Source organism: Panthera onca, chromosome B3, assembly GCF_046562875.1.
Source record: "Panthera onca isolate mPanOnc1 chromosome B3, mPanOnc1 haplotype 2, whole genome shotgun sequence".
Lineage (NCBI taxonomy): Eukaryota > Metazoa > Chordata > Mammalia > Carnivora > Felidae > Panthera > Panthera onca.
Window position 1 is genome coordinate 93,461,847 of NC_138344.1, and position 7,785 is coordinate 93,469,631.

Below are 7,785 nucleotides of genomic sequence, written 5' to 3' on the forward strand. Positions count from 1 at the left end.
TTGGAAAGGGATGCTTTCTCAAAAGCTAACAGAATGCTTTTGAAGATTCAATTTACAGAAATTTGGACATCAGACCTGAGTGAGAAAAATATGGTATAGTGGAAAGAGCATTAGACTTAGAGCAAAAGACCCAGGAATTGATCCTTTTGGCTCAGTTTATTAGGTGTGTGGTCTTGGTGAAAGCATTAACTTCTTTGAGGCTCAGTTTCTTTATCTGGCAGAGTAACTAATAATACAAGTCGGTTTATCACATAGAAGGTTCCCAGCCTTGAATGAGATAAAGAGAAAGTGGTACTGCTGTGGAAATGACTACAGATCTACTTACTGATCACTATATTATTCTCTTGGCCCTGAATTACAATCCCAGGGCTTGTATTCCAGGACTTGTCGAATTAGATGGTACCTCAAGATACTGGTTAGTCTATCCTCCTGCCTTTAAGCAGATAATAAAATTCAGAAATTGAGACCCAGAGAAGTTAAGTAACTTGTACGTTGTCACACAGACTGTGAGTAGTTGAAAACTGAAGGACTGTTTTTTTTCCATTGTATCAGACTAGCTCTTACAAAACATAATGCATCTCATTGGAGCAGAATATTTTAAAAGTAAACAATTGTTTTCTTTTTTACTTCAAAACAAGCAAACATTCCTTTAAAGGAGAGATATGGAATGTCTATAACAGTGACCATTTTCATAGTGTGAATTTGGGACTCAGAGTACGGAACATCCATAACTGTATTTCTTAGAACGATATCCAGTTTAACTTAAAATATCAAGATGCAGAAGAATTTGTATTTGACCCTTTTGACTTAAGTAACTAAAATCAGTAAACATTGCACAGGTCACTCATCAATGCCAAATTTGTGGGAATCAGAGAGGATATGAGTATCTGGTAAATGAACAGAAGAGTATTTACAATGTTTGCTAATTAAAGTAATTGATATTATTTAAGTAAAGAGGAGGGTAAGCCTTTATTGAGTGTTCTTCCCAAGCGATTAAGGAAGATCAATGGAGCTCAGTCTCAGCTAGCTGAGGGCTGTAAATTAGGGGAAAAAATACTTTCATCCTACATTTACCTCATTTTATCCCTGTGGATTTAGGAAGCTATTAGTGGGGTGCGCGTGCAGAGAAGCAACAGACTACAATGTCTATTACTCTCCTGATGAGTTGCCACTCTAGCAGTAATCAAAGGAACTTAAAAAATAATGATCAAAATAAAAACAAGACCAGTAAACAACCAGCAGAAATTTTTTAGTATCAATTCTAAGAGAAGATTTATCACTTGCTGTTTATCACTAATTGCTACAAGTCAATTTTTTTTTTTACTTACTCCTATTTACTTTTACTCCTATTCAACCAGAAGACTTGGCCATTATGTATAATGATCTATTTTATAATTACTGTAGTTCTTATATGTCTATAAAAAGTCTTGACAACTGCATAAGTTGGAGAAAAGAGCATGGCTGATGCGATTACAAAAATTTATTACAGATCTCAGAACTAAAATATAAAATAAAACAACTCTGGTCAGTTTGGGGGTTATGTCTTAGGTGCTGGAAATTCATAAATGAAGTAAAATCATCAAAACCTATGAATCTTTTACTTTCTTGGTTTTATTGACCAAAGCATTTTAAGAACGATGATTTGAGGACTTCTTTTGAGAAAGTAGGCAAAGAAAATATGTGCAGTTGAATGTAATTGGGTTTACATGAAATATAGGGAAATTGTAGATGAAATATATATTTTTTAATATTTATTTATTTTTTGAGAGAGAGAGAGAGACAGAGCACAAGCAGGGCAGGAGTAGAGAGGGAGACAGATTTCGAAGCAGGCTCCAGGCTCCAAGCTGTCAGCACAGAGTCTGGAGTGGGGCTCAAACTAACAAACTGTGAGATCATGACCTGAGCTGAAGTCAGATACTTAACCAACTGAACCACCCAGGAGCCCAGAGGAAATCATTTGAATAAAATTTAAAATATAAATGGGTAGGGGCATCTGAGTGGCTCAGTAGGTTAAACACAGACTTTTGGTCCATGGGTTCAAACCCCACGTGAGCTCTATGCTGACAGCTCAGAGCCTGGAACCTGCTTAGGATTCTGTGTCTCCCTTTCTCTGCCCCTGCCCTGTTCACGCTCTCTCTCTCTCTCTCTCTCTCCTCTCTCTTTCTAAAACAAACATTAAAAAAAAAATAAATAATGTGTAACAATTTAATTTTTGATGGATGCATGTTATTCCATTGGTTAGACGTACCATTATTTGTTTAAATAGTCCTTATTGTGGTATTGACTATTTTTCACTTTTATAGGATGAAAATTTGATGTTTGTGTTTGTGAGTGTGTGTGTATATAAATATACACGTTTGTTTTATATTCCTCAATAGCTATCCTGCAAAGAGGAGTGTATAGCCCCTAAGCTCCGATAGAGCACTGTGCTATTATCAGAGTAGGAGCTGACATTTATCTCCAGTTTCCAATGAGTAAGACATTGTTTTCAGCACTTTACGTAAAGTTAATTCCATGAACAACCTGATGAGGCCAACAATGTGATTTTTATGATTATTTTCCCTTCTTACAGGTTATTTCTTAATGACTTATAGAAATTAAATGACAGGTCCGAGGTCATACAACTAGTTAGTGGCAGAGATAGGATTTTAAGCATAGGAAGTCCAACTCTAAGTTCTAATGCCTGTTTTCTCTGAAACATCTGTGTAATGTAAGTTTAAATATTTTGTATGTGACAAAACCTTATAACATACTTTCTTCAAAAATGGAGTCAGGTATACCTTTATGAGAGTATGTGAGGAAGAGAACAGAGGTCTGGGAAGTGAACTGCAAGAGTAAATGTGGAAATATAAATGTTTTTCTGAGGGAGTCTGTACATCTCAGCACAGGGGACTTTCTACCAGTAACAATTAGTATCTCATTTGCCAAGTATTTAGGACATAGTTCCTCTTTTATGTGCTACAGACTTAAAATCTTCTCAAATCCATCTTAAAATTGAATGAACCTCAAAGTGTAAGATACATAAAAAAATAAATATCAGACTATAATGGCAGCTTTGAAAGCTATCTGAAGTATGCTCAACAACCTTATAAAAGTAAGGAAAAAATACAGCAATTTTGAAACACAAAGTGCTACAAAAATGCCTAAAAAACCAGAAAGGTAAGAATTGACTTTGTTATAAATGGCATGCTAATTTTGTTCTTCTTTAGTCTTTATTAACAAATGTGGGCCATTATTCCTCATTAAAAAACAAAGACTGCCAGGGCCACCTAGGTGGCTTAGTTGGTTAAGCGTTCAACTCTTGATTTTGGCTCAGGTCATGATCTCATGGTTTGTGAGATGTAGCTCTGCACCCACAGTGTGCAGCCAGCTTGGTATTCTCTCTTTCCCTGTCTCTGTACCCCTGCCCCACTCATGTGTTCTCTCTCTCTCAAAATGATAATATATAAATAAATAAGCATTGAAAAAAGTCTGTCTTTCTTTTCTCAAAACAAAATTAAGATGGGCTACCCTTTATGGATGAAATGGGTGAAAGATTATTTCCAGAATACTGTTCAAAGCTTACCTACCGCTGCAGTAATCTTAGGTAACAAATACCCATGAAACCTCAGTGGCATGCAATAAACTTTTGTTGCTTTCACAATGCGTGGTATGATTGACGAGGCAGCTTTATTGATCTTGGTTGGGCTTGCTCACTGGGATATCAGCTGCCTTTGGCTGATCTAGACTGGCCTGGCTGGGACAACAGGTGGAAATCAATTCTGATCATGTGTTTCTCATCTATCTGTAGGTTAACTGGTATATTTTTATGACCCTGGCAGAGACATGAAAGCACAAACAAGTGAGCATTTTTACAAACATCATTTATATAATGTCTTTTAGAATCTCATTTGCCAAAGGAAATGACACAGTCATGCTCAGAATCAAAGGGTAGAAAAATATACCTTTAAAAATATTATTAAAATATAATCGACATACATTGGTATATTAGTTTCAGGTGTACAACATAGTGATTCAAGAATTCTATACATTACTCAGTGCTCACCATGATACATATAGTAACCATCTGTCACTATATAACATTATTACAATATTATTGACTATATTCCCTATGCTGTAGTTTTCATCTCCATGACTTCTTTACCTTATAACTAGGAGTCTGTACCTTTTAATCCCCTTTACCTATTTCATCCATCCCTACTCTCCATCCTCCCTTCTGGCATATACCAGTTAAGAGTCTGGTGTTTTTATTTGTTCATTTATTTTCTTTTTAGATTCCACATATAAGTGAAACCCTAAGGTATTTGTATTTCTCTGTCTCATTTATTTCACTTAAGATAACACCCTCTAGATCATCCCATTCCATGCTTTCACAAATGGCAAGATTTCATTTTTTTTATGGCTGAATAGTATTTCTTTATATGCTATATCTTCTTTATTCATTCATCTATTGATGGAAATTGGGTTGCTTCCATATCTTGGCTATCGTAAATAATGTTGCAATAGACATAAGGGTGCATAATACCTTTTTGAAGGTAGGGTAGTTCTATTTTCAATTTTTTAAGCAACTTCCACACTGTTTTCTATAGTGGCTGCACCAATTTATATTCCCACTAACGGTGCCCAAAAGTTTCCTTTTCTTTGCAACTTCACCAATACTTTTTATTTCTTGTCTTTTTGGTACTGGCCATATCTGATTGGTAGGAGGTAATACCTCATTGTGGTTTTGATTTGTATTTCCCTAGTGATTAGTGATGCTGAGTATCCTTTCATGCATCTGTTGGCCATCCGTATATCTTCTTTGGGAAAATGTCTACTCGGGTCTTCTGCCCATTTTTTAATTGGATTGTTGGTTATTTTGGTGTTGGGTTGTATAAGTTCTTTCTATATTAACCCCTTATCAGATATATCATCTGCAAAGATATTCTCTTGTTCAGTAGGTTGTCTTTTTGTTTCGTTGATGGTTGCCCTTGCTATGTAAAAATTTTTTATTTTGATGTAGTCCCAATAGTTTATTTTTGCTTTTGTTGTCCTTGCCTAAAGAATTTTATGGTTTCAGGTGTCATATATAAGTCTTTAATCCATTTTGAGTTTATTTTTTATGCATGGTATAAGAAAAAATATACTTTTTGGTAGGTAAGAGGTCAAAAGTCAGATGACAAAGGCTGTGAATGCAAGGAGGGTTGAAGAATTGGACCTAATATGCAATCAATGTTTAATTAGGCACCAATATTGTATAATTATTTTTATCTCCACCAGATAAGTAAATACAATTCAAACACATCATTAATAATATTGGCTTTGGTAGATAGAGGTAATCATGTTCTATCTTCTTAAGTACTCATATGTGCTGAAGGTTATTAGCCCAAGAGGATTTCTTTTGTGGTCAAATGGAATTCTAATGATGCGATTACAAAATTACCTTTAAGTTTGCCACAGAGATAAACTAAGTGATTACTAAATTACTAATGAACAATCCAGGATTCCGATAGTGTCTCTGAAGAATAGTCATCATAAATTGTATCTTTACCCAATAAGCTGACTATACAAAATATTGCTCCAATATTGGTATTTCTAAGAAGCCTCATGCTAACTATGTGACTACATAGGCAATAATATCAGATTCTTTGTTTTAGAACTTTTCCTGGGACTTGTGAGGTCATACCATGAAGTATGTTTTACAGAGGAGAAAATCAAGGATCAGAGAGTAGTCCGATCAAAAACAGAATAGAAGAGCTGAGCTTTGTTTGGATTAAAAAACCTGTTCTCATTCCACTGCAGTGTACTGCTTGATACATGTTGTATAGATGTTTGTATTAAGGAAAATAACTTGTATGTATTGTCATGCTTACTAGAAAATAAAGGCATCTTTTAACTAATTCTGAATATTTTAGAATGTGATACTATTTTTTAAACAGTTATTGAAATATAACTTTATGTACAATAGAATGTGCCCATTTTATGTGTGATGAGTTTTGGCAAATATAATATTGCACCTGCTACCACAATCAAGATTTAGACCTCTCCGTCACCCCAGAAAGTTTCCCATGCCCCTATCTCCATCCCTACCCCTGGCTTCAGATGACCATTGATCTGCTTTCTGTCACTAGTTTTGCCTTTTCTAGAACTTCAAATAAATGGCATTATAAAACATGGAGTCTTTTGTTTGGCTTCTTTCACTTAGCACTTTCTGAAGGTTCATTTAAGTTGTTTGTATAGCATCAGTTTTCTTCTTTTTATTGCTGAGTAGTATTTCATTGTTATCAATACACCATATTTTGTTTATAATTGTGTCCATGGACATTTGGATTGTTTCCAGCTTTGGGCTATTGTGATAATGCTGTTATGAACATTAACATACGAGTATTTGTGTGGACATAAGTTTTTATGTCTCTTGTGATGATACAGAGAGTGCAATTTCTAGGTTATGTACTAAGTGTATAGTTACCTTTATAAGAAATGGCTGATGTGGCTATGCCACTTTTCATTTCCACAAGCAAAGCATGAGTGTTTTCATTGCTCCATGTTATGGGTTGAATTGTGTCCCCTCAAAATTCATATCTTGAAGCTCTAACCCACACAATGTGACCTTATTTGGGAATAGGGTTGTGGCAGATGTAATTAGTTAAGATGAGGTCATTAAGGTGGGCCCTAATTCAACATGACTGGTGTCCTTACAGAAAGGAAATTTGGACACAGAGATACAAAGGGAGAATGTTATATGAAGATGAAAGCACAGATTGGGGTGATGTTTCTATATGTTGAGGAATGCCAAAGATTGCCAGCAAACCACCTGGAGTTAGGGGAGAGGCATGGAACAGATTCTCTTTGGCCCTCAGAAGCAAATGACCTTGCTGACACCTTGATTTCAGACCCCTGGTCGAGCCTCCAGAACTGTGAGGCAGTACATTTCTGTTGTTTAAGCCACACAGTTTGTAGTACTTGGTTACAGTAGGCCTAACAACTAATATATTCCACATTGTCATCAACTCTTAGTTTACTCAGTTTTTAAAATTTTAGCCATTCCAGTGTATGTGTAATGCTTCATTATAGTTTCAATTTACATTTCTTTAATGACCAACATGTTGGACATCTGGTGCTTTCTGACTTTCTGTATATCTTTTTTTGACCCATTTTTTTGTCTTGTTTTTGGGTTTGAGTTCTTTATGCTGGAATTAAATCCTTTTCTGTGATGTAGTTTGCAAATATTTTCTCTCAATATGGACTGTCTTTTCATTTTCAGAAGTGTCTTTTGTTTTTTAATTTTTAAAATGTTTTTATTATTTTAATTTTTGAGGTAGAGAGACAGAGCATGAGTGGGGGAGGGGCAGAGAGAGAGAGGGAGACACAGAATTTGAACCAAGCTCCAGGCTCTGTGCTGATAGCCCCAACGTGGGGCTTGAACCCACAAACTGAGAGCTCGTGACCTGAACTGAAGTCAGACACTTAACCAACTGAGCCATGCAGGTGCCCCAGAACAGTGTCTTTAGAGAAGCAAATGTTTTTAATTTTGAAGAAGTCAAATATATCATTTGTCTCTTGTGTTTTGTAGGGTTTTTGGTCTTATCTAAGAATGTGTTGCCTAATCCAAGATCAAAAAGATTTTCTCATATTCCTTTCTAGGAGTTTTATAGTTTAGTTCTTACACTTAGATCTACAATCCTTTTGAATTATTTTTTGTGAATGGTGTGAGGTAAATGTCAAAGTTATTATTTTTTCCATACAAGTATTCAGTTATTCCACTATCATTTTTTGAAAAGATGATCTTTCCACATCAAATTACTG